Source organism: Thalassophryne amazonica, chromosome 5 (assembly GCF_902500255.1).
Source record: "Thalassophryne amazonica chromosome 5, fThaAma1.1, whole genome shotgun sequence".
NCBI classification, from domain to species: domain Eukaryota; kingdom Metazoa; phylum Chordata; class Actinopteri; order Batrachoidiformes; family Batrachoididae; genus Thalassophryne; species Thalassophryne amazonica.
Genome location: NC_047107.1, coordinates 48,760,134 through 48,786,979, shown reverse-complemented (window position 1 = coordinate 48,786,979; position 26,846 = coordinate 48,760,134). Strand labels below are relative to the sequence as shown.

Here is a 26,846-nt window from a genome sequence, read left to right as displayed (position 1 = left end):
CAATCACACTCCAACCTGTCCACTAAGACCAAAGAGCTGTCTAAGGACACCAGGGACAAAACTGTAGACCTGCACAAGACTGGGATGGACTACAGGACAACAGGCAAGCAGCTTGGTAGAAGACAATAACTGTTATGATTATTTATGAGAAAGTGGAAGAAACAAGATGACTGTCCGTCTCCCTCGGTCTGGGATTCCATGCAAGATCTCACTTTGTGGGGTAAGAATGATTCTGAGAAAGCTCAGAACTACACAGGAGGACCTGGTCAATGACCTGAAGAGAGCTGGAACCACAGTCACAAGGACTACATTAGTAACACATGATGCTGTCATGGTTTAAAATCCTGCAGGGAAGCAAGGTCCCCCTACTCAAGCCAGCACATGTCCAGGCCCATTTGAAGTTCACCAGTGACCATCTGGATGATCCAGAGGAGGCATGGGAAAAGGTCATGCGGTCAAATGAGACCAGAATAGAGCTTTTTGAAATCAACTCCACTTACCATGTTTAGAGGATGAGAACAAGCCCAAGAAAACCATCCCAACCATGAAGCATAGGGGTGGAAACATCATACTCTGGGGGTGCTCTTCTGCAAAGGGGACAGGACGACTGCACGGTATTGAAGGGAGGATGGATGGGGTCATGTATTGCAAGATTTTGTTAACCAACCTCCTTCCCTCAGTTAAGAGCATTGAAGATGGGTCATGGCTGGGTCTTCCAGCCTGACAATGACCCCAAACACACAGCCAGGGCAACTAAGGAGGGGCTCCGTAAGAAGCATTTCAAGGTCCTAGAGTGGCCTGGCCAGTCTCCAGACTGGAACTCAATAGAAAATCTTTGGAGGGAGCTGAAACTCCAAACCTGAAAGATTTGGAGATCTGTATGGAGGAGTGGACCAAAATCCCTGCTGCAATGTGTGCAAACCTGGTGAAAAACTACAGGAAACGTTTGACCTCTGTAATTGCAAACAAAGGCTACTGTACCAAATATTAACATTGATTTTCACAGGTGTTCAAATACTTATTTGCAGTAGTAACATACAAATAAATTAAAAAAAATCATACATTGTGATTTCCGTATTTTTTTTAGATCGTCTCTCACAGTGGACATGCACCTAAGATGAAAATTTCAGACCCCTCCATGATTTCTAAGTGAGAGAACATGCAAAATCGCAGGGTGTTCAAATACTTATTTTCCTCACACACACACACACACACACACACACTCTTGTACTTGCTACATAGTGAGGACCGCGTAAGTATACCCACAAAGTGAGGACCACCAGTTCTGCTTGCTGTTGTAAAACGCAATAATTATTTTTGGCCACAAGGGAGAGCCCTTATCCAAAACACCCCTTTAGATTACAGAAAACATCAAGATTTAGAAAAAGTTTTCACCATCAAAGTGAGGACACACTTTATGACTTAAAATAGGTCAACTACGATACCGTATCCATTGCTCAATATTTAATGTAAATTGTAATGACAAAAGCACCATTTGTAAATTGTTACCATTAACAGGGCCATTATATTTATTGAAATAATTGATTAAAAGAGCAAATTTGTTATTTAAGCAGGGAGAAGTGTTTTATTTCTGCTTGTCAAAAGGTACCGCATGGAATATTGATTTTCTTAAAGATATGCTTACCAATTATCAGTGTTAGGCAAGTTACTTTAAAAGTGTAACATTGTCTATCACCAGTTAATCTAAAAATGTTTGTATTACAGTCATGTATTTTTATATGTACGTATACTACCTAATGTCCTAATACTTTTGACAAAATATCTTACAAATGTCTGTGACAACATTCTTAAGTACTACAAAATATCAAAAGTGCAGTTTTTCCTCACATTTTATTAATCCAAAAAAAAAAAAGTGTGATTTTTAAAACTGAAAATGCACAGGCACTTGTGAACACCACAAAGCTCAGCCTGCTCAATGGAACCACAATGGAGCTCATGCAAACCAATGCATGGCTCAAATATTCAACATCAGCCACAAACAGGAAAAAAAGTGGCTGTCAATGTTCTATAATAGAACATGTAACATGAGTTTAAGAGATTCTTAAACTAGTAATACATAACTGGTTGTAGAACTAAAACCACATCTAATGCAGTTCATTAATTCAGAATGCAAGCTTTCTTTTAGCTTTAACAATTTCATTGTATACTAAATATTTCACGTCTTTCCACGTCCGCGCTCTTAGGACTGGAGACTCTTTGGCAATGCACATCAGACAGTCCTGCTTTCCTGGAACCTTCTTCAGCGTGATAAACCTGGCAAGGCGTCGTCCAACTGCACTTCTCTCCTGGTCATTCCAGGGTCTCTTAACTTGCTTCTTGACCACCATTTCTAAAGTATATGAGGGGGGAAAAAATGAGTTTAAAGTCATTGTTTGCAAGTGAAATATAAATACATATAATTACTGACCCGTCTACTTCTAGATTATTTACTTTCAAAATTTATCTCCCTCTCGCCTCATTCAAACTTGCAGACAATAGTTTTATTAAGGCTGGGGAAATGATCGCGTTAAAATTGAAAATGACCACATCAACTGTGAGTCAGTGACTTGTGCAGTAAGTCCCACTTGTATTGTTCTGAGGAAACATGCCAAAGAAATTCATTGAATACGTCTTACCATCATCATTGCCTGCAGTCTTCTTACGGCCCTTTGGACGGAATTTTGGGCCAGCAGTCAGTCTGTTCTCTTCATCTGACAGAGACAGTATAGTAGTGTAATTAAAACTGATTACTTTACACAAGTATTTATTGCATGAACTCAGTCATTGTATTGTTGATGCTTTCGTTTTACACATTTCTTTTGCTTGTTGACATACCTTTTTCTGTCCCTTTCGCCTTTTCAAGAACACAGCCATATTATAAAAGTAGTTTTTACAACAAGTCCAATGCATAAAAGCGTGATCAGACAGAATCTTATGGGTGTGACAATTTGCCGATAATCGTAAATGTTCTGCTTCAGATAAAGCCTAAAAAAAAAAAAAAAAATGTTTCAGGCAACATGCCCCCCCCCCCCCCAAAAAAAATTAGGGTAGTGTTATATATATATATATATATATATATATATATATATATATATATATATATATATATATATATATATACATACATATATACATACATATATACACACACACCATATGCAAGTGACAGAGCTAACATTCACCTTTTTAATACTATTAAACCAATGTTGCCTTTGATTTGACTAAGATCTTTAACTACTTCTTTTTGAAGTAGTTAAAGTAGACCTGCATTGAAATAAATGTGGTCAGATTTCAGAAAGAAAGAAATAGCTGATATGTATTTATAAGACCCTTGTGAATGCAGTAAAGTAAATCTGTAAGCCCAAATTTGTAATTCAGCGGAGAAATCTTCGTTTAAAAATGACAAATTTGCAGCTAAAATTTAGCCCTCTGTGAAAACAGTTTGTACAGCTGTATCATTTCCATGACGTCAGGGACGAGACGACGCGCTCCCGCCTTCAGTCCGATCCCGCATTGAAATTGATTTTATCTGTTAGTAATGTTACTGTTATACACATCATGGTTTCAACATCCAAAAGTAAGCTGCAATGAATGTGAGATACAGCTCTGATACATGATACATGCTCAGATCAGCGGCGACATCGACAGCAGGCGACGTTCTTCCCCCACACCTCTCTCTCTCTCTCTCTGCCTCCGCTGCGCTTAACGAGTGCATGCGCTCGTTAAATGCCGCGACAGGCCACTCACACCCCCGTGTCTGCTTTGCAGCCGCAGACATGGCTCTTTCTACTGAATGGAGGTGCAGCCTTGGCACAAGTCCAGAGACTACGCTCACTGTTATGATGCGAATCAGCCGGTGACACCTGTTGCTCGCAACGACAGACTTGCGGCAAAATGCGCAGCGCCGCATGTCTCGTAATCGGAGCCGCAGAGCTCCGTGGCCACTGAGAGAGGTTTATATCTTTTTAATGACTTGAATTCTTTGCGGGTCTCGCCTCCATAGCTCGTGACGGTACACCGGAGGCGAAAGACAGATTTTCAATGCAACACCACTCAAACGGGTGTATGAAAAAGTCCCCCAAAATAATTTTCAAGCGCAAATAAAAGAGATGTGTACTCACCAAGTGTACCCCAAGACAATATGAAGTTTAAAAAAAGTAGATCCTTCCATATAAGACAAGAAAAAGGTGCAGATGAAATCTGACGTAAATCCACAAATTACAGTTGGCGCGCGGAATGCATGCTGGGAGAGGGTCTTCTCCGTGACATCTCGGCAACGTCCATGATGAGATGACAATTTTGCGGAGGGCTAAATGTTAGCTGTAAATTTGTTATTTTTAAATGAAGATTTGTCCATTGAATGACAGATCTGGGCTTGCAGATTTACTTTACTACATTCAGAAGGATCTTATGTGTAAATATTAGTCATTTTTTGGTCCAAAGATCTGACCGCTTTTATTTCAATGCAGGTCTACTTTAAGAACTTTTACTGAATACAGATTTAAATATAGGCCTGAATTATGCTCGAATGTAAGCAACAGTGAGTCAGGATGGCACCGACGACACCCCCACCTGCATGTAGTGATATAGAAACCCATGAAAAATGAAGGAAATCCAACTTCATAAACATGAATATACAAGAAAGATCCATACTAAATTGAAGTATTTAAATTTAATACATAGCCTAAGGAATGAAAAATATCTTGAACGATAAAGACTAATAAATTTCAACTTCTGTTTGTTGAATTTATATTCCAGAAAAAGACAACGAAGGATCAATCTGTTAAATTTTAGACACTAATTTAATACGTACTAGTATTAAAAGGTGCCAAAGAGTGCAGGTGTTAGATATGAGGTAGATTGATGTTGAAGAGCCTATTCTCACTTGACTCCAACCATCCATATAGATTTAATATTCATATTAAATCGTTGGAACACGCTTTTTTGCCATATAAAGCATCATTTCACTAGAGCTGTAATCGGGACCAGCAAATCCAGCTTGACCTGACTCGAGCCTTCACGTTCTGTTCAAACCAGAACAAGTGAAGTTGAACACAAGCGTTTTTTTTTTTTTATTTGATCCAGAGAGACAGAATCAGCGCCTGTTGCACCACAGTTCAAATCCTCAGTCTCCCCATGTTCATGTTAACTTTGCACTAACAGTCTCAGAGCGACTTCAGGAGAGCATTTGTCCAATACGCACAACTGAAGTCGAGAGACGAAAGTAAATCAATTTTATTTATATAGCGCCAAATCACAACAAACAGTTGCCCCAAGGCGCTTTATATTGTAAGGCAAAGCCATACAATAATTGCGTAAAAACCCCAACGGTCAAAACGACCCCCTGTGAGCAAGCACTTGGCGACAGTGGGAAGGATAAACTCCCTTTTAACAGGAAGAAACCTCCAGCAGAACCAGGCTCAGGGAGGGGCAGTCTTCTGCTGGGACTGGTTGGGGCTGAGGGAGAGAACCAGGAAAAAGACATGCTGTGGAAGAGAGCAGAGATCAATCACTAATGATTAAATGCAGAGTGGTGCATACAGAGCAAAAAGAGAAAGAAACACTCAGTGCATCATGGGAACCCCCAGCAGTCTAAGTCTATAGCAGTATAACTAAGGGATGGTTCAGGGTCACCTGATCCAGCCCTAACTATAAGCTTTAGCAAAAAGGAAAGTTTTAAGCCTAATCTTAAAAGTAGAGAGGGTGTCTGTCTCCCTGATCTGAATTGGGAGCTGGTTCCACAGGAGAGGAGCCTGAAAGCTGAAGGCTCTGCCTCCCATTCTACTTCTACAAACCCTAGGAACTACAAGTAAGCCTGCAGTCTGAGAGCGAAGCGCTCTATTGGGGTGATATGGTACTATGAGGTCCCTAAGATAAGATGGGACCTGATTATTCAAAACCTTATAAGAAGAAGAATTTTAAATTCTATTCTAGAATTAACAGGAAGCCAATGAAGAGAGACCAATATGGGTGAGATATGCTCTCTCCTTCTAGTCCCCGTTAGTACTCTAGCTGCAGCATTTTGAATTAACTGAAGGCTTTTCAGGGAACTTTTAAGACAACCTGATAATAATGAATTACAATAGTCCAGCCTAGAGGAAATAAATGCATGAATTAGTTTTTCAGCATCACTCTGAGACAAGACCTTTCTAATTTTAGAGATATTTCGTAAATGCAAAAAAGCAGTCCTACATATTTGTTTAATATGCACACTGAATGACATATCCTGATCAAAAACGACTCCAAGATTTCTCACAGTATTACTAGAGGTCAGGGTAATGCCATCCAGAGTAAGGATCTGGTTAGACACCATGTTTCTAAGATATGTGGGGCCAAGTACAATAACTTCAGTTTTATCTGAGTTTAAAAGCAGGAAATTAGAGGTCATCCATGTCTTTATGTCTGTAAGACAATCCTGCAGTTTAGCTAATTGGTGTGTGCCCTCTGGCTTCATGGATAGATAAAGCTGGGTATCATCTGCGTAACAATGAAAATTTAAGCATACTGCCTAAGGGAAGCATGTATAAAGTGAATAAAATTGGTCCTAGCACAGAACCTTGTGGAACTCCATAATTAACCTTAGTCTGAAGAAGATTCCCATTTACATGAACAAATTGTAATCTATTAGATAAATATGATTCAAACCACCGCAGCACAGTGCCTTTAATACCTATGGCATGCTCTAATCTCTGTAATAAAATTTTATGGTCAACAGTATCAAAAGCAGCACTGAGGTCTAACAGAACAAGCACAGAGATGAGTCCACTGTCTGAGGTCATAAGATCATTTGTAACCTTCACTAATGCTGTTTCTGTACTATGATGAATTCTAAAACCTGACTGAAACTCTTCAAATAGACCATTCCTCTGCAGATGATCAGTTAGCTGTTTTACAACTACCCTTTCAAGAATTTTTGAGAGAAAAGGAAGGTTGGAGATTGGCCTATAATTAGCTAAGATAGCTGGGTCAATTGATGGCTTTTTAAGTAATGGTTTAATTACTGCCACCTTAAAAGCCTGTGGTACATAGCCAACTAATAAAGATAGATTGATCGTATTAAAGATCGAAGCATTAAATAATGGTAGGGCTTCCTTGAGCAGCCTGGTAGGAATGGGGTCTAATAGACATGTTGATGGTTTGGATGAAGTAACTAATGAAAATAGCTCAGAACAATCGGAGAGAAAGAGTCTAACCAAATACCGGCATCACTGAAAGCAGCCAAAGATAACGATACGTCTTTGGGATGGTTATGAGTCATTTTTTCTCTAATAGTTAAAATTTTATTAGCAAAGAAAGTCATGAAGTCATTACTAGATAAAGTTAAAGGAATACTCGGCTCAATAGAGCTCTGACTCTGTCAGCCTGGCTACAGTGCTGAAAAGAAACCTGGGGTTGTTCTTATTTTCTTCAATTAGTGATGAGTAGTAAGATGTCCTAGCTTTACGGAGGGCTTTTTAATAGAGCAACAGACTCTTTTTCCAGACTAAGTGAAGATCTTCTAAATTAGTGAGACACCATTTCCTCTCCAACTTACAGGTTATCTGCTTTGAGCTGCGAGTTTGTGAGTTATACCACAGAGTCAGGCACTTCTGATTTAAAGCTCTCTTTTTCAGAGGAGCTACAGCATCCAAAGTTGTCTTCAATGAGGATGTAAAACTATTGATGACTGCCGTGAAAACTCTTGCTTGCCTCTACTGGTGGTTGGCTCTCACTGCGGTATTGTATCACTTCCTGTTCCGGAGCACAGCGGTGTTTTTCTGTATCTGTTAGCTGTTTAATCTGCGCAGTTAGATTGATCTAGTTATCTAGATTACGATTTGTTTCCCAGTGTAATCTTTACGTGCCTTAACTAAAGCACTCCTTCTGCTGAATCACCTCTAAATTATTTACACATTATTCACTTTGCGTGTTTTTAGGAATCCGCTAGCTTAGTGTATCTACTAGCTCTTAGCCGATTTAGCATGGCGGCTTCTCCCGTCTCTCCCGCACTTTTCTGCTCTGGGTGTGAAATGTTTAGTTATTCCTCGGCCTCCTTTAGCAGTAATGGTACTTGTAATAAGTGTAGCTTATTCGTAGCTTTGGAGGCCAGGCTGGGCGAATTGGAGACTCAGCTCCGCACCGTGGAAAATTGTACAGCTAGCCAGGCCCCTGTAGTCGGTGCGGACCAAGGTAGCTTAGCCGCCGTTAGTTACCCCCTGGCAGATCCCGAGCAGCCGGGAAAGCAGGCCGACTGGGTGACTGTGAGGAGGAAGCGTAGTTCTAAACGGAAGCCCCGTGTACAACGCCAACCCGTTCACATCTCTAACCGTTTTTTCCCCACTCGGCGACACACCCGCCGAGGATCAAACTCTGGTTATTGGCGACTGTTTTGCGAAATGTGAAGTTAGCGACACCAGCAACCATAGTCAATTGTCTTCCGGGGGCCAGAGCAGGCGACATTGAAGGAAATTTGAAACTGCTGGCTAAGGCTAAGCGTAAATTTGGTAAGATTGTAATTCACGTCGGAAGTAATGACACCCGGTTACGTCAATCGGAGGTCACTAAAATTAACATTAAATCGGTGTGTAACTTCGCAAAAACAATGTCAGACTCTGTAGTTTTCTCTGGGCCCCTCCCCAATCAGACCGGGAGTGACATGTTTAGCCGCATGTTCTCCTTGAATTGCTGGCTGTCTGAGTGGTGTCCAAAAAATGAGGTGGGCTTCATAGATAATTGGCAAAGCTTCTGGGGAAAACCTGGTCTTGTTAGGAGAGACGGCATCCATCCCACTTTGGATGGAGCAGCTCTCATTTCTAGAAATCAGGCGAATTTTCTTAAATCCTCCAAACCGTGACTATCCAGGGTTGGGACCAGGAAGCAGAGTTGTAGTCTTACACACCTCTCTGCAGCTTCTCTCCCCCTGCCATCCCCTCATTACCCCATCCCCGTAGAGACGGTGCCTGCTCCCAGACCACCAATAACCAGCAAAAATCTATTTAAGCATAAAAATTCAAAAAGAAAAATAATATAGCACCTTCAACTGCACCACAGACTAAAACAGTTAAATGTGGTCTATTAAACATTAGGTCTCTCTCTTCTAAGTCCCTGTTGGTAAATGATATAATAATTGATCAACATATTGATTTATTCTGCCTAACAGAAACCTGGTTACAGCAGGATGAATATGTTAGTTTAAATGAGTCAACACCCCCGAGTCACACTAACTGTCAGAATGCTCGTAGCACGGGCCGGGGCGGAGGATTAGCAGCAATCTTCCATTCCAGCTTATTAATTAATCAAAAACCCAGACAGAGCTTTAATTCATTTGAAAGCTTGACTCTTAGTCTTGTCCATCCAAATTGGAAGTCCCAAAAACCAGTTTTATTTGTTATTATCTATCGTCCACCTGGTCGTTACTGTGAGTTTCTCTGTGAATTTTCAGACCTTTTGTCTGACTTAGTGCTTAGCTCAGATAAGATAATTATAGTGGGCGATTTTAACATCCACACAGATGCTGAGAATGACAGCCTCAACACTGCATTGAATCTATTATTAGACTCTATTGGCTTTGCTCAAAAAGTAAATGAGTCCACCCACCACTTTAATCATATCTTAGATGTTGTTCTGACTTATGGTATGGAAATAGAAGACTTAACAGTATTCCCTGAAAACTCCCTTCTGTCTGATCATTTCTTAATAACATTTACTCTGATAGACTACCCAGCAGTGGGGAATAAGTTTCATTACACTAGAAGTCTTTCAGAAAGCGCTGTAACTAGGTTTAAGGATATGATTCCTTCTTTATGTTCTCTAATGCCATATACCAACACAGTGCAGAGTAGCTACCTAAACTCTGTAAGTGAGATAGAGTATCTCATCAATAGTTTTACATCCTCATTGAAGACAACTTTGGATGCTGTAGCTCCTGTAAAAAAGAGAGCTTTAAATCAGAAGTGCCTGACTCCGTGGTATAACTCACAAACAAACCATTAAATATGATCAATCTATCTTTATTAGTTGGCTATGTACCACAGGCTTTTAAGGTGGCAGTAATTAAACCATTACTTAAAAAGCCATCACTTGACCCAGCTATCTTAGCTAATTATAGGCCAATCTCCAACCTTCCTTTTCTCTCAAAAATTCTTGAAAGGGTAGTTGTAAAACAGCTAACTGATCATCTGCAGAGGAATGGTCTATTTGAAGAGTTTCAGTCAGGTTTTAGAATTCATCCTAGTACAGAAACAGCATTAGTGAATGTTACAAATGATCTTCTTATGGCCTCGGACAGTGGATTCATCTCTGTGCTTGTTCTGTTAGACCTCAGTGCTGCTTTTGATACTGTTGACCATAAAATTTTATTACAGAGATTAGAGCATGCCATAGGTATTAAAGGCACTGCGCTGCGGTGGTTTGAATCATATTTGTCTAATAGATTACAATTTGTTCATGTAAATGGGGAATCTTCTTCACAGACTAAAGTTAATTATGGAGTTCCACAAGGTTCTGTGCTAGGACCAATTTTATTCACTTTATACATGCTTCCCTTAGGCAGTATTATTAGACGGTATTGCTTAAATTTTCATTGTTACGCAGATGATACCCAGCTTTATCTATCCATGAAGCCAGAGGACACACACCAATTAGCTAAACTGCAGGATTGTCTTACAGACATAAAGACATGGATGACTAATTTCCTGCTTTTAAACTCAGATAAAACTGAAGTTATTGTACTTGGCCCCACAAATCTTAGAAACATGGTGTCTAATCAGATCCTTACTCTGGATGGCATTACCCTGACCTCTAGTAATACTGTGAGAAATCTTGGAGTCATTTTTGATCAGGATATGTCATTCAAAGCGTATATTAAACAAATATGTAGGACTGCTTTTTTGCATTTACGCAATACCTCTAAAATCAGAAAGGTCTTGTCTCAGAGTGATGCTGAAAAACTAATTCATGCATTTATTTCCTCTAGGCTGGACTATTGTAATTCATTATTATCAGGTTGTCCTAAAAGTTCCCTAAAAAGCCTTCAGTTAATTCAAAATGCTGCAACTAGAGTACTGACGGGGACTAGAAGGAGAGAGCATATCTCACCCATATTGGCCTCTCTTCATTGGCTTCCTGTTAATTCTAGAATAGAATTTAAAATTCTTCTTCTTACTTATAAGGTTTTGAATAATCAGGTCCCATCTTATCTTAGGGACCTCGTAGTACCATATCACCCCAATAGAGCGCTTCGCTCTCAGACTGCAGGCTTACTTGTAGTTCCTAGGGTTTGTAAGAGTAGAATGGGAGGCAGAGCCTTCAGCTTTCAGGCTCCTCTCCTGTGGAACCAGCTCCCAATTCAGATCAGGGAGACAGACACCCTCTCTACTTTTAAGATTAGGCTTAAAACTTTCCTTTTTGCTAAAGCTTATAGTTAGGGCTGTATCAGGTGACCCTGAACCATCCCTTAGTTATGCTGCTATAGACGTAGACTGCTGGGGGGTTCCCATGATGCACTGTTTTTCTCTTTTTGCTCTGTATGCACCACTCTGCATTTAATCATTAGTGATTGATCTCTGCTCCCCTCCACAGCATGTCTTTTTCCTGGTTCTCTCCCTCAGCCCAAACCAGTCCCAGCAGAAGACTGCCCCTCCCTGAGCCTGGTTCTGCTGGAGGTTTCTTCCTGTTAAAAGGGCGTTTTTCATTCCCACTGTAGCCAAGTGCTTGCTCACAGGGGGTCGTTTTGACCGTTGGGGTTTTACATAATTATTGTATGGCCTTGCCTTACAATATAAAGCACCTTGGGGCAACTGTTTGTTGTAATTTGGCGCTATATAAAAAAATTGATTGATTGATACTTTATCTCACAGAGTTTAGGTAGCTACTCTGCACTGTGTTGGTATATGGCATTAGAGAACATATTGAAGGAATCATATCCTTAAACCTAGTTACAGTGCTTTCTGAAAGACTTCTAGTGTAATGAAACTTATTCCCCACTGCTGGGTAGTCCATCAGAGTAAATGTAAATGTTATTAAGAAATGATCAGACAGAAGGGAGTTTTCAGGGAATACTGTTAAGTCTTCAATTTCCATACCATAAGTCAGAACAAGATCTAAGATATGATTAAAGTGGTGGGTGGACTCATTTCCATTTTGAGCAAAGCCAATTGAGTCTAATAATAGATTAAATGCAGTGTTGAGGCTGTCATTCTCAGCATCTGTGTGGATGTTAAAATCGCCCACTATAATTATCTTATCTGAGCTAAGCACTAAGTCAGACAAAAGGTCTGAAAATTCACAGAGAAACTCACAGTAATGACCAGGTGGACGATAGATAAATAAAACTGGATTTTGGGACTTCCAATTTGGATGGACAAGACAGAGTCAAGCTTTCAAATGAATTAAAGCTCTGTCTGGGTTTTTGATTAATTAATAAGCTGGAATGGAACATTGCTGCTAATCCTCCGCCTCGGCCCGTGCTACGAGCATTCTGGCAGTTAGTGTGACTCGGGGGTGCTGACTCATTTAAACTAACATATTCATCCTGCTGTAACCAGGTTTCTCTAAGGCAGAATAAATCAATATGTTGATCAATTATTATATCATTTACTAACAGGGACTTAGAAGAGAGAGACCTAATGTTTAATAGACCACATTTAACTTTTAGTCTGTGGTGCAGTTGAAGGTGCTATATTATTTTTTCTTTTTGAATTTTTATGCTTAAATAGATTTTTGCTGGTTATTGGTGGTCTGGGAGCAGGCACCGTCTCTACGGGGATGGGGTAATGAGGGAATGGCAGGGGGAGAGAAGCTGCAGAGAGGTGTGTAAGACTACAACTCTGCTTCCTGGTCCCAACCCTGGATAGTCACGGTTTGGAGGATTTAAGAAAATTGGCCAGATTTCTAGAAATGAGCTGCTCCATCCAAAGTGGGATGGATGCCGTCTCTCCTAACAAGACCAGGTTTTCCCCAGAAGCTTTGCCAATTATCTATGAAGCCCACCTCATTTTTTGGACACCACTCAGACAGCCAGCAATTCAAGGAGAACATGCGGCTAAACATGTCACTCCCGGTCTGATTGGGGAGGGGCCCAGAGAAAACTACAGAGTCCGACATTGTTTTTGCAAAGTTACACACCGATTCAATGTTAATTTTAGTGACCTCCGATTGGCGTAACCGGGTGTCATTACTGCCGACGTGAGTTACAGTCTTACCAAATTTACGCTTAGCCTTAGCCAGCAGTTTCAAATTTCCTTCAATGTCGCCTGCTCTGGCCCCCGAAGACATTTGACTATGGTTGCTGGTGTCGCTAACTTCACATTTCTCAAAACAGAGTCGCCAATAACCAGAGTTTGATCCTCGGCGGGTGTGTCGTCGAGTGGGGAAAAACGGTTAGAAATGTGAACGGGTTGGCGTTGTACACGGGGCTTCTGTTTAGAACTACGCTTCCTCCTCACAGTCACCCAGTCGGCCTGCTTTCCCGGCTGCTCGGGATCTGCCAGAGGGAAACTAACGGCGGCTAAGCTACCTTGGTCCGCACGGACTACAGGGGCCTGGCTAGCTGTAGAACTTTCCACGGTGCGGAGCCGAGTCTCCAATTCGCCCAGCCTGGCCTCCAAAGCTACGAATAAGCTACACTTATTACAAGTACCATTACTGCTAAAGGAGGCTGAGGAATAACTAAACATTTCACACCCAGAGCAGAAAAGTGCAGGAGAGACAGGAGAAGCCGCCATGCTAAACCGACTAAGAGCTAGTAGCTGCGCTAAGCTAGCAGATTCCTAAAAACACACAAAGTGAATAATGTGTAAATAATTTAGAGGTGATTCATCAGAGGGAGTGCTTTAGTTAAGGCACGTGAAGATTACACTGTGAAACAAATTGTTATCTAGTTAACTAGATCAATCTAACTGCGCAGATTAAACAGCTAACAGATACAGCAAAACACCGCTGTGCTCCAGAACAGGAAGTGATACAATACCGCAGTGAGAGCCAACCACCAATCAGTAGAAAGTAGCAGAAAGAGGGGAGAGATTAATAAAACAGAGAAAGACAGATTAACAACATTTGGCTACATATGGCTTTGGTGGTGTACATGCGACGCAGAACACACAGACACCGAGCCGCATCGTATATTTTTTTAATCGACAGCCAGTATAATAAACTATGGGGGGGGGGGGGGGGGGGACAGGATCGGGAGCATCGAAAAAAGTTAGGATCGGCGACGTTTTGTTAGGGACAGTCAGTTATTGACCTAATCCCTTGAAAGTCACCTGTCAATATGTTACGTTTGTGGTCTTTTATGTTGACAAGATGTGAACACAAAATCTCATTAGAAAAGCAATATTAGTCAAGACACTAGGCACAAGTTGCTGACCTTTTTGTATTTAACATGGTAATAGATTACTGTTCTATAAAGTATTAAAATTCAACTGATGCAATCTAAGGCTCACTAAACAAAAAGATAAATAAACTTTAAGACACAAAATTAACAGCGAGGAGGTGAAGACAAAACTCCTCTACATGTTTAAGAGGACAAGAAAAATAATCAAACACTGAACAGCCATAGAATGAGATTTTTTTACTGCTTACCATGCTCAGGGTCACTGCCATCTTCATCATCACCATCATCCAGTCGAGCGGTTGCCATCCTCTTTGGTTTGTCAACAGATGACCTTTCAGAAGTTGAGTGTGGCTCCTGTACAACTGTGCCCCATAAAAATGGTATAATCAAACAGTTGATATTTAGAAATTACAAATGCTGTACAGAGCTTTAAAAATATGTATTTGTAACAACGTCAAAGCTATAGCAAGTTGTAGAAAACATGGTTGCATCATCTTTATCCATTTATAGTAACATGTTCAGACTACATCATCCAAGTTCAAAACACCATTCAGGATAATATTATTGCACAGTATTTATACTTTAAGTCTATATGGTAAAGGATAGACATTTGTATTTGACTGCTAAGATTTTGGAATGTGAAGAAATATATATTAAAAAAATGACTAAATTTGGGCCAGTGTTAAAGATCATGATTTTCAGTAGTTCTCCATTTTGTGTTCCTCTCATGGTCTCCATCTACAGTCCTTAACAAATGTATTAGACCACACCCAGTATAAAGTGTGCTGCTATAATTAGGGCCCAAGTAGGAAAAGTCCTATGAGGACCCTATTGTAATTGCGTTTATTATTATTATTTATTAGGGCCCGAGTAGGACAATGCCCTACGAGGACCCTATTGTAATTGCACTGTTTATTATTATTATTATTCTCACTCTTGAAATCGAAATTTCGGCCTCTTCCCATGCTCAAAAACTCAAACTTTAAGTTAAAGTTAAAATTTTAACTGTGTTGTCTCTCCGGTTGTTCCGAGTTATTTTCATTGGTTGCTTCGTCCAAACCATCGGCATGTTTATTGGACCCCATTCCTGCCAGGCTGCTCAAGGAAGTCCTACCATTATTTAATGCTTCAATCTTAAATATGATCAATCTATCTTTGTTAGTTGGTTATGTACCACAGGCCTTTAAGGTGGCAGTAATTAAACCATTACTTAAAAAGCCATCACTTGACCCAGCTATCTTAGCTAATTATAGGCCAATTTCCAACCTTCCTTTTCTCTCAAAGATTCTTGAGAGGGTAGTTGTAAAACAGCTAACTGATCACCTGCAGAGGAATGGTCTATTTGAAGAGTTTCAGTCAGGTTTTAGAATTCATCATAGTACAGAAACAGCATTAGTGAAGGTTACAAATGATCTTCTTATGGCTTCGGACAGTGGACTTATCTCTGTGCTTGTTCTGTTGGACCTCAGTGCTGCTTTTGATACTGTTGACCATAAAATTTTATTACAGAGATTAGAGCATGTCATAGGTATTAAAGGCACTGCGCTGCGGTGGTTTGAATCATATTTGTCTAATAGATTACAGTTTGTTCATGTAAATGGGGAATCTTCTTCACGGACTAAAGTTAATTATGGAGTTCCACAAGGTTCTGTGCTAGGACCAATTTTATTCACTTTATACATGCTTCCCTTAGGCAGTATTATTAGACGGTATTGCTTTATCTATCCATGAAGCCAGAGGATACACACCAATTAGCTAAACTGCAGGATTGTCTTACAGACATAAAGACATGGATGACCTCTAATTTCCTGCTTTTAAACTCATAAAACTGACGTTATTGTACTTGGCCCCACAAATCTTAGAAGCATGGTGTCTAACCAGATCGTTACTCTGGATGGCATTTCCCTGATCTCTAGTAATACTGTGAGAAATCTTGGAGTCATTTTTGATCAGGATATGTCATTCAAAGCGCATATTAAACAAATATGTAGGACTGCCTTTTTGCATTTACGCAATATCTCTAAAATCAGAAAGGTCTTGTCTCAGAGTGATGCTGAAAAACTAATTCATGCATTTATTTCCTCTAGGCTGGACTATTGCAATTCATTATTATCAGGTTGTCCTAAAAGTTCCCTAAAAAGCCTTCAGTTGGTTCAGAATGCTGCAGCTAGAGTACTGACGGGGACTAGCAGGAGAGAGCATATCTCACCCGTGTTGACCTCTCTTCATTGGCTTCCTGTTAATTCTAGAATAGAATTTAAAATTCTTCTTCTTATAAGGTTTTGAATAATCAGGTCCCATCTTATCTTAGGGACCTCATAGTACCATATTACCCCATTAGAGCGCTTCGCTCTCAGACTGCGGGCTTACTTGTAGTTCCTAGGGTTTGTAAGAGTAGAATGGGAGGCAGAGCCTTCAGCTTTCAGGCTCCTCTCCTGTGGAACCAGCTCCCAATTCAGATCAGGGAGACAGATACCCTCTCTACTTTTAAGATTGGGCTTAAAACTTTCCTTTTCGCTAAGGCTTATGGTTGGGGCTGGATCGGGTGACCCTGGACCATCCCTTGGTTATGCTGCTTTAGACGTAGATTGTGGGGGGGGTTCCCATGATGCACTGTTTCTTTCTCTTTTTGCTCCGTATGCATCACTCTGCATTTAATCATTAGTGATCGATCTCTGCCCCCCTTCACGGCATGTCTTTTTCCTGTTTTTTTCCCTCAGCCCCAACCAGTCTCAGCAGAGGACTGCCCCTCCCTGAGCCTGGTTCTGCTGGAGGTTTCTTCCTGTTAAGAGGGAGTTTTTCCTTCCCACTGTTGCCAAGTGCTTGCTCATAGGGGGTCGTTTTGACCGTTGGGGTTTTTTATAATTATTGTATGGCCTTGCCTTACAATATGGAGCGCCTTGGGGCAACTGTTTGTTGTGATTTGGCGCTATATAAGAAAAAAGTTGATTGATTGATGACTGGTTGCCCCTGCATGCACATGCCCACATGTGCTCACAAGGGCACCCACTGGCCTGGGTAGGCGGTTGCGCGGAACGAGGGCCCGTATATGACTGCTTGCAGTCATAGTTAGGGCCCGAGTAGGCAACGTCCTACGAGGACCCTATTGCAATTGCGCTGTTTATTATTATTATTATCATCACTTTTGAAATCGAAATTTCGGCCTCTTCCCATGCTCAAAAACTCAAACTTTCCAAAGTTGTCCGGCCGGATCCGAAATTCGATATTTTGGGGGCGTTGCACATGGACGCAGCGAAATCGTGAAATAGCGCCCCCTACAAATTTTCAAAAACCTCTCCGCATTGGCCTTTTTTCGTCATAGCCTCACAAAATTCGGTACACATATTTACCATGCCAGGACGCACAAAAAAGTCTTACTGTCATGGTGAAATATCGACAGGAAGTCGGCCATTTTGATTTTAAGTTTCGATTTTGAGCAAATTTTTGCCATTTTTGGCCATTTCCACTACTTACATTTGAACGAACTCGTCCTAGGGATTTCATCCGATCGTCTTCAAATTTGGTCAAAATCATCACAACACAATGGTGATCAAAAGATTCTAATTAAGTCAAAAGGCGTGGCTGCTAGGGGTCGTCAAACTTTGGCGAGCTTTCCGGAGCACGCCATTTCACTTCCAATGGCTGTCACGCCCACATACTTCATCGTAGAGCCTTTAAACTTGCTGGACATGATGAGGGCTCCGCCCTGAACGTCTACATATTTTAAGTTCCCACCTGTGCCATAGCACCCCCCGGTGGTGGTGGGAAAGGTCCTATTTTTACTTTAAGAGGCCCTGATGTCACATACTTAACCCAATCAACTTCATTCCACTTCTAAAACATGCAGAACAAATTGGTGAACGTAGGCCATGAACGCCGTGAAGTTACGAGTAACAGCGTCCGTGTGGCGGCGTGCTGAATATTGCCCATTCGCCATGAAATTACGTTCTTCCTTTTGACATCATGAAAATTGATACACGGGTCGAGCACGACAACCTCTTACAATTCATAGGGGCGTCGCCCATGGGCGGGGCAAAATGCCTCAATAGCACCCCCTTGAAACTTTCAAAAACCCCTCCCCATAGGGGTTTTTTGGAGGAGGGAGATGAAAATTGGTACACGTGTGACTTGCATAGACGTACAAAAAAGTCTCTTGCACCATGGGTCTACTCCAAACAGGAAGTCGGCCATTTTGAATTTTCTTGTCATTTTGGCATGATTTTCACATGTTGTATTTGAACGAACTCCTCCTAGGGCTTTTGTCCAACGCACTTCAAATTTCTTACAGATCACCCAGAGACGATACCGACCAAAAGTTATCGAAAGCTTTTCTTTATGTTGAAAGGTGTGGCCACTATGGCGTCGCCATGTAACATTATACTTAAACAGGTACTGAAGTCACATAGTTAACCCCATCAACTTCCTTCCACTTCTAAAACATGCAGAACAAGTTGTTGAACGTAGGCGATGATCGCCGTGAACTTACGAGTAACAGCTTCTGTGTGGCGGCGTGCCGAATATCACCACTTCGCCATGAAATTCCGTTCTTCCTTTTGACTTCTTTAATTTTGTCATATCATGAAAATTGATACACAGGTCGAGCACGATAACCTCTTACAATTCATAGGGGCGTTGCCCATGGGCGGGGCAAAATGCCTCAAGAGCGCCCCCTTGAAACTTTCAAAAACCCCTCCACATAGGGGTTTTGTTGGAGTAGGGAGATGAAAATTGGTACACACGTGTGACTTGCATAGACGCACAAAAAATGTCTCTTGCACCATTGATCTACTCATTTTGAATTTTCTGGTCATTTTGGCATGATTTCCACACGTATTTGAACAAACTCCTCCTATGGATTTTGTCCAATGCTCTTCAAATTTTCTCACAGCATTCAGAGATGATACTGACCAAAATTTATCGAAAGCTTTTCTCGATGTTGAAGGGTGTGGCCGCTGTGGCGCTGCAATTTTGACCGTTCGCCATGGAACCTCAATTCATGATAACTCCTTCATACTTTGCCTGATTGACTTGAAACTTTATGTGTGAAGACGGTTGGCCCCTGAACACACCTGACCCCTCTGTTGGTACACTGAGTGCCCCCTAGTGGACGACCCATCAACAAGTCATAACTCCTTCAGGCATTTTGTGATTTGCTTGAAATTTTAACTAACTAACTGTATGATGAGTTGTTGCCCCTGTACGCACATACCCACATCTGGTCACAAGGGGATGCACTGCCCTGGGTAGGCAGTCGTGCAGAACGAGGGCCCGTATATGACTGCTTGCAGTCATAGTTTAATAGTATTTCTGCTTACCCAAATATCTATGTTTGTATAATGGTTAATCCACAGTACATATGCAAGATCTTAGGAAAAATATATATTTTATGTTAAAATACTGTAACTATTGTTTCTATGCATAAATGTTTAAGTTTAATGTTCCCAAAAATGTAAACGGAAATGCAGCAGCAAATTACATTTTTATGTGATATTTGGAATAAAGAGACTTTGCAAAACTACTTAAAAACAATACCAGCAAGAATGCAGCTAGTGACCCACACCAAAGGAGATCACAAAAGATGTTGATATTTGTAGTTATTTTTCAACAAGGACCATTTTGTTTTTCCAATTTGTCAATGAACAACAATGAAATTCTTAAATTGAAATGTTTGTTGTGCTACAAGTGGTCTAATAAACATAAGAACTGTATAAAAGAAAATGTTTTGACAAACTGAAAATCCTTATAATCTGACTCTCAAAAACATGAAACACGAGTGAAATATGAGTCAGACAAAAACATTATCCATGTTTTCAGGGCCAGTCTTGCTATAAATTCATGACATTGTCTTCTTTCTGTTGCTGTCTTGCTGCAACTCTACAACTGTGCCAGGGCATGTTGAATGAAATGGCTCAGAAACCAGATTCAAGTTACACAGAGTGTTACCTGTGTCTTCAGTGCCTTGACTGATGTCATTGCTTCAATCCTCCTCCTCAGAACCACCATAATCTTCACATCTTGTTGCAGTCACCCACTGACTCTCTACAGAAGACATCGCTGCAGAGGCCTCATCAGAATCATCTCTTGGTGTTGGGACAGTCATCTTTTTCCCCTGAGCTGATGAGCTTGTGGAGGACAGCTGTTCTCCATCTGTTGATGCATGCATCTTTCAGAGATACTATACTTGTACAGAAAAGCTTCAAATCAGTCATGCAAAAAAATATTTTTCCCCATCTTTTCAGTGATTTATATAGAAGATTATACATTCAAAATCAGTCAGATCAACAGTAAAACTCATGAATAAGCATAAGGAAATAAAGATTCTGTTTCAGATCCAGCAGCAGCATTAACACAATAGCAGTAAGATTTTTATGATTTATATTTCATACCATCATGCGCTTCCAGTTGACCACGTGCATCTGAGATCCTTCTCTTTTTGACAGCTTGCGAACGTTTGGTTGAGGTGGCTGCAGGTCTTTTGCCTGTGAAAATATTTACAGTAAATTAGTAAAGTTTCTTTTAAATGAAAAGTAGAAAATATGCAGATAAATAAGGATACGAGGTCTGTCAATAAAGTCTCAATCTCAATTTATTTATAAAGCACTTTAAAATGAATACGAACAACCAAAGCGCTGTAGACAACAGGCAAGTTTAAATAAATAAACCACAGTTAAAAGCAGAAACACAAAAAAAAAAAAAAAAAAAAAAAAAAAAAAAACACGTGTCAAGCTGCGTTAAAAGCCAAAAAGAAGAAATGTGTTTTAAGAGAAGATTTAAAAGCAGAGAGAGAATCAGCCTGCCTGCCTAAGCTCGGTCACCTCTACGCTTCCTCTTTGACCTTGGGATAACCAACAGTGAAAGTATAGGTCCTTTTTATTTTTTTCAAAAACTATATGGATTTCATTCATATGTTTTTACATCAGACATGCTTGAACCCTCGTGTGCATGCGTGAGTTTTTTCACGCCTGTCGGTGATGTCATTCGCCTGTGAGCACTCCTTGTGGGAGGAGTCGTCCAGCCCCCCGTCGGAATTCCTTTGTCTGAGAAGTTGCTGAGAGACTGGCGCTTTGTTTGATCAAAATTTTTTCTAAACGTGTGAGGCACATCGAAGTGGACACGGTTCGAAAAATTCAGCTGGTTTTCGGTGAAAATTTTAACGGCTGATGAGAGATTTTGAAGTGATACTGTCACTTTAAGGACTTTCCACGGAGCGGGACATCGCGCAGCACTCCCAGGCGCCGTCGTCAGCCTGTTTCAAGCTGAAAACCTCCACATTTAAGCCTCTGTTGACCCAGGACGTCGTGAGAGAACAGAGAAGTTTCAGAAGAAGTCGGTTTCAGCATTTTATCCGGATATTCCACTGTTAAAGGAGATTTTTTTTAATGAAAGACGTGCGAACGGACGTGCGCCGCCACTGGAAAGACACCTCCGTTGGAAGCCTTAAGGACAAGTTGGAACATGCCTAGCTGTTAAACAATTTCTCAGATACTCACTCCACTGAAAGCCATCAAAAGCCGCCTGGATTTTACAAATGGTTATCAACACGGAGGTGTTTTTCCAGTGGCGGAGCGTCGCGGCAGCTGCAAGCCGACGCTGTAATCCGTTCGCATGTCTTTCATTAAAAAAAATCTCCTTTAACAGTGGAATATCCGGATAAAATGCTGAAACCGACTTCTTCTGAAACTTCTGTTCTCTCACGACGTCCTGGATCAACAGAGCCTGAAATGTGGAGGTTTTCAGCTTGAAACAGACTGACGACGGCGCTTGGGACCACTGCGCGATGTCCCACTCTGTGGGAAGTCCTTAAAGCCACAGTATCACTTCAAAATCTCTCATCAAGCGTTAAAATTTTTACCGAAAACCAGCTGAATTTTTCGAACCGTGTCCACTTCGATGTGCCTCTCAGGTTTTGAAAAAATTTTGATCAAACAAAGCGCCAGTCTCTCAGCAACTCAGCAAAGGAATTCCGACGAGGCGGCTGGACCACACCTCCCACAAGGCGTGCTCACAGGCGAATGACGTCACCGACAGGCGTGGAAAAACTCACGCATGTGCACGAGGGTTCAAGCATGTCTGACGTAAAAACATTATGAATGAAATCCATATAGTTTTTGAAAAAAATAAAAAGGACCTATACTTTATTGACAGATCTCGTACACAGAATGGACAGAAAGTCAAAGAGACAATGTAATTGCAAGAGGTAAGACTTAAAATTTTATCTTAATAAATGTACGTACCGCTGATAACAGAGTCCAGTGTTTGCAGGCTTTTATCTTTCAGTGAATTTGCTCCGTGTTCCATGGCAAACAGAAGTTTGCCAATCTTGGCCACTTGAAATGTTTTATCCGTCTGCCGATAATACTCGTAGTGGACTCTGATGTCATGCCCCATAAAACGAGCAACTTGCTCAAGTTCCTGGTTGCTGAGGTCGAGCAGCTGGCATAAGGTAGCAACATGCTTCCTCAACTTTGTTGACCTCAGCAGTTCTGGGTTGTTGGCCTTGCTCTCTTCTGCAAATTTTCTTAGGCAGTCGCACCCACAAAGATTAGTTGTTGTGCCATACCTTGCAAACAGAAATGGGTTCTCCTCAAGAATGCCAACTTCGCTCCTTTTTTCAACCAGGAAGTCAAGCGACTCTTATGCGCTCAAGAACTAGGACGGGTACTTTTCTCCCTCTCTTTCCACGTGTCACCAAACGTGTGAGTCTTTTGCTCATTTGTTTCTCCACAGTTGATAGAGTCTCATAAATGTCCTTATTTAAAGGGCCTTTGTCTGCTTTGAGATATGTCTCAAGGGTTAAACATGATGCCTCTCCTTCTCGTTTCTTATTGAACACAATTATTTGTGCAAGAAGGCTCTCACTTAACAGTCTGTATTCTGTAGGAGTCACATGCTCTCTTAACTTTGCCTTTGACTCATCCTCAACTTTCCTCAGGTAGTTCTGAAGAATGAGTACATCCTCAGTTAGAGGTATGTTGTCTTCTTTCCCCCACCTCCGTTGCTCCATTGTGCCTTGAGCTTTGGTCGAAACATAAGTGGACCATGAGTGCTCCAGCAACTGCTTGAACTTTTTTGCCTTCTTCTCAGTTGAGACATCACACTTCATCAAGCAGTGGCCGATCCACGCCTCAGTGGCCCCTTTCAGTGAAAATCCAATTTTAACTGCTGTAGATGGCTTTCCATATTCATTCTTGTTTTCATCGTAGTTTGACACATGCCTGGCTGCTTTAATTGCTAGTTCAAATTTTGATGGATCACAAATGTCTTTAAGACTTTTGACACGCTTATCAATTTCTTTAGCAGCCAACATAAACCTTCCTAGTTCTCTTAGCTTTTGCGCAATGTATCTGTGCTGAGACTTTTCACGGCCCTTTTTCGCAAATAAAGCATCTCCATGCACAGATCATCTCATCAGTCCTGATCTGAGAGGTCACATGATCCTGGAGCATAGAGTGAATGATCTTTTCTACATTGTTGCATGATGATTTGACTGGAAGTAGATAGGAGGAAGATTGTTGTACGCTTTTGCCTTTGCGTCTTTCCGTTCTCTACATGATTTCTCATGTCTCCACAGTTCAGTCCTCATGAACATTGCGTAGCAGTATTGACATGGGATGTAGCTCTTTACGTCCACCTTCTCAGGGGGCTGCCTCCATGTTACAATCTTACCATTTCCTTCTTCTAAGACTTTGCGATTGTGCAGCCAGTCACCCTTATTTCGAAGGCCTTCTAATTGTATCTTCCTTTGTTTGGACCCAACCTGTAAACTAAGTTGAGCCTTTTCACAGTATACGCAGTAATGGACTTTGTCCCAAACTCTGATACCATCCTTGTTTTTGCTTCTTTTAACAGTAATTTTTTGTTTACCACCTTTAAACTTCCCTTTTCCTTTTAATTGCTTGTCCATTTCAACTGATTCAACTTTTTCCTTCTGGTCCTGAGCCTCCCCCATGTCGGTCTCAATGGATGATGGATGACTGTGGTGCTTCACTGGTGTACTGTGGCAGGATGACTGGGACTCCTGTATAAGGGGCTCATCGTCATTGGATGATGGCGACGGTGTGTAATCTTCATCCAGTGGATCTGATGTCCGAGGCTCCTCACTGGATTGCGATGGCGTTGGGGAGTAGCAGGCTTCATCAGGTTCCTCAGTATAATTGTCTTTGAGAGGCGCATGTTCCGCTGTTTTGGGGCAGTGCTCCTTTTCAGCCTTCAGAGCAGGGCACAAGAGGGAAATGTAAGTGATGCAAATACAGTGCATGTGCATATATTAGTGCATGATTCAGAGTGAAACCTTTACGTTGCTGAAGAAAAGCCTACATCTCTACATCTCTTTACCACTGTCTAAACAACATGATGCATCTTTCTTCTCGCAAAACTCCAACACATTAATTTGATTTTAGTCCAATTAATACATTTTATCTTGCTTTATCTTTTTCATTTAGGCTTTTAATGCTCTGTAGAAATAAATTTGTGTGCATACATTTTTTTAAAGAACATGCCCTACTGTTTTAAGTTGTATGTGCTGACCTACTACATTACCAATACACAGGTACAAATCAAAAAATTACACATTCAACATTTGAGACATTTCTTGTATACATCATACAAGAATTCATGCAACATCTTGCAGTGCCAAATGACTGAATAGTTTTTATTATTATTGTTGGCTTACTTTTACCTGCATGTCTCCAAACTCTTTTTTTATTATGAGAGATCACTTTCATATAAAAACAAGATTAAACCCAGTGATGTTTAATGGCCCTCAATACAACATCTATCAGCATGATCAGCTCATGCTGATCTCACATGGAGCAGAGCTGGAGATCAACACACACCATAAATACAATTCTAACAAATAAATAATTTAAAATTTTAAAAGTAAATGAGTGCTAGAATATCTATCTAAATAGGAAAATGTATTTTTGTGGTTAAAGTAAGCATAAAATGAATAATAGAGTTTATATATTTGGCACAATTTTAGGCAAACGACTTCTTTTTACAAAAATAATACAGTATCAAAATGCTGATGAGCAGAGTCTGAAATTACACACAGTTGTTGTCCACAACATGCATTACAAGTGTATGTGAGTAGCAACAGCCTCTGACGAAGTATGGCCAAGATAAAGGCTTTTAAAAATGCATTTCTTTTTCTGAGAAAAAAAATATACATTTAAAAATGTTTAAAACGATCGTGTGCAAATAATGTAGCACTCACAGAATTTATATACATATTCCCAGAAACTACAAGACCAGAACTTTCAAATGATGTATAATAGAAGTCTGGGATTTACGATGTTTTAATGAGCAATGGACATTTGGTATGTTCCAAAAAAGAGGCGGATGTAAAGGGGTAAAAGCTAAAACCACTGTGAGCAGAAATAGGAGTAGAACTTTAAGCTTTTATATTAAAACTGCCAGAGTAGACTACTTACATCTGATTTAAATTTTCTGTGGTAATTATCTGTCTAAACAATGTGTAAATTAAGGATACGTCTGGTTACCACTGTTTCGCTAACATTAGCATACGCGGACAGCTTGGTCAAAAGTGAAATCAGTCTGCTGTCCTCCCACGGACAAATCACACAAAACAATTCATATGTAAAGCAAAGAAATACTTACCTGAGCGTTTTCATCTCTCTTTTCACTCTTTTGATGGTGATTCCATAAAACCGTAAGTCTTTTTTTTTTTTTTTTTTTTTTTTTTTTAACCGGTCCATGGTGAAAAACAGGCCGTTGCACTCGGAGGAGACAGTATGATGCTGCAGGTGCGGGAGCAGGTGAACTCTTCACCTCACTCTCTCGCTTCTGATTGGATAATCAGTTAACAAGCGAGGGGGGGGAGGGGGGAGCGCGCAGGAGCTGCTTTGACTGAAAAGTCAATCTTAAAACTTCATTAACCCTTCACGATCCGGTCTTTTTTCAATTTTGCCTAAAACAGCATCAGAATTTCACACAGATTCTCAAACTGTAAATGGGAATGTGTGGGTATAAATGTATATATGTATTGTATATTTATTTATGTGTTAGTGGGTATGTATATAGGTATATATGTGAGTGTGTATATGTGTGTGTAGAAGTGTATATATATGTATATAATGTGTGTATATGTATGTACATATACAGGTATATATGCACGGCCCAAGCAGAGGGTCACCCCCTAGAGCCTTGTCTGCTTGAGGTTTCTTCCTAAGAGGGAGTTTTTCCTCACCACAGTTGCCTAGTGCTTGCTCTGGGGGTCGGCAGGGTTAATATGGAGTGACTTGGGCCAAGCTTGTTGTGATTTGGCGCTTTATACATAACATACTTATACATGAATTGAAGTGTAATTGAATATTGAAGTGTACGAGGGCTGTCAATAAAGTAACGGTCCTTTTTATTTTTTTCAAAAACTATATGGATTTCATTCATATGTTTTTACGTCAGACATGCTTGAACCCTCATGCGCATGCGTGAGTTTTTCCACGCCTGTCGGTGACGTTATTCGCCTGTGAGCACTCCTTGTGGGAGGACGCGGTGCGGCGGCACAGGAAAAACA

The 26,846-nt window shown here is 40.7% G+C and overlaps 1 protein-coding gene and 1 long non-coding RNA gene across 4 annotated transcripts in view; both read right to left on the bottom strand.

Annotated features, from left to right (window-relative positions):
• The window catches only part of slc8b1 (solute carrier family 8 member B1), a 90,374-nt gene that overhangs the window by 11,606 nt on the left and 51,922 nt on the right, over positions 1-26,846 (bottom strand). The gene's annotated exons all lie outside the window — the stretch shown is intronic.
• Positions 1,833-26,368, bottom strand: LOC117510435. The gene is made up of 5 exons (XR_004560726.1): positions 22,546-26,368; positions 20,698-20,790; positions 20,255-20,458; positions 2,637-2,711; positions 1,833-2,350 (listed from the first exon to the last, which is right to left on the bottom strand). It is a non-coding gene; the product is annotated as an uncharacterized LOC117510435 (long non-coding RNA).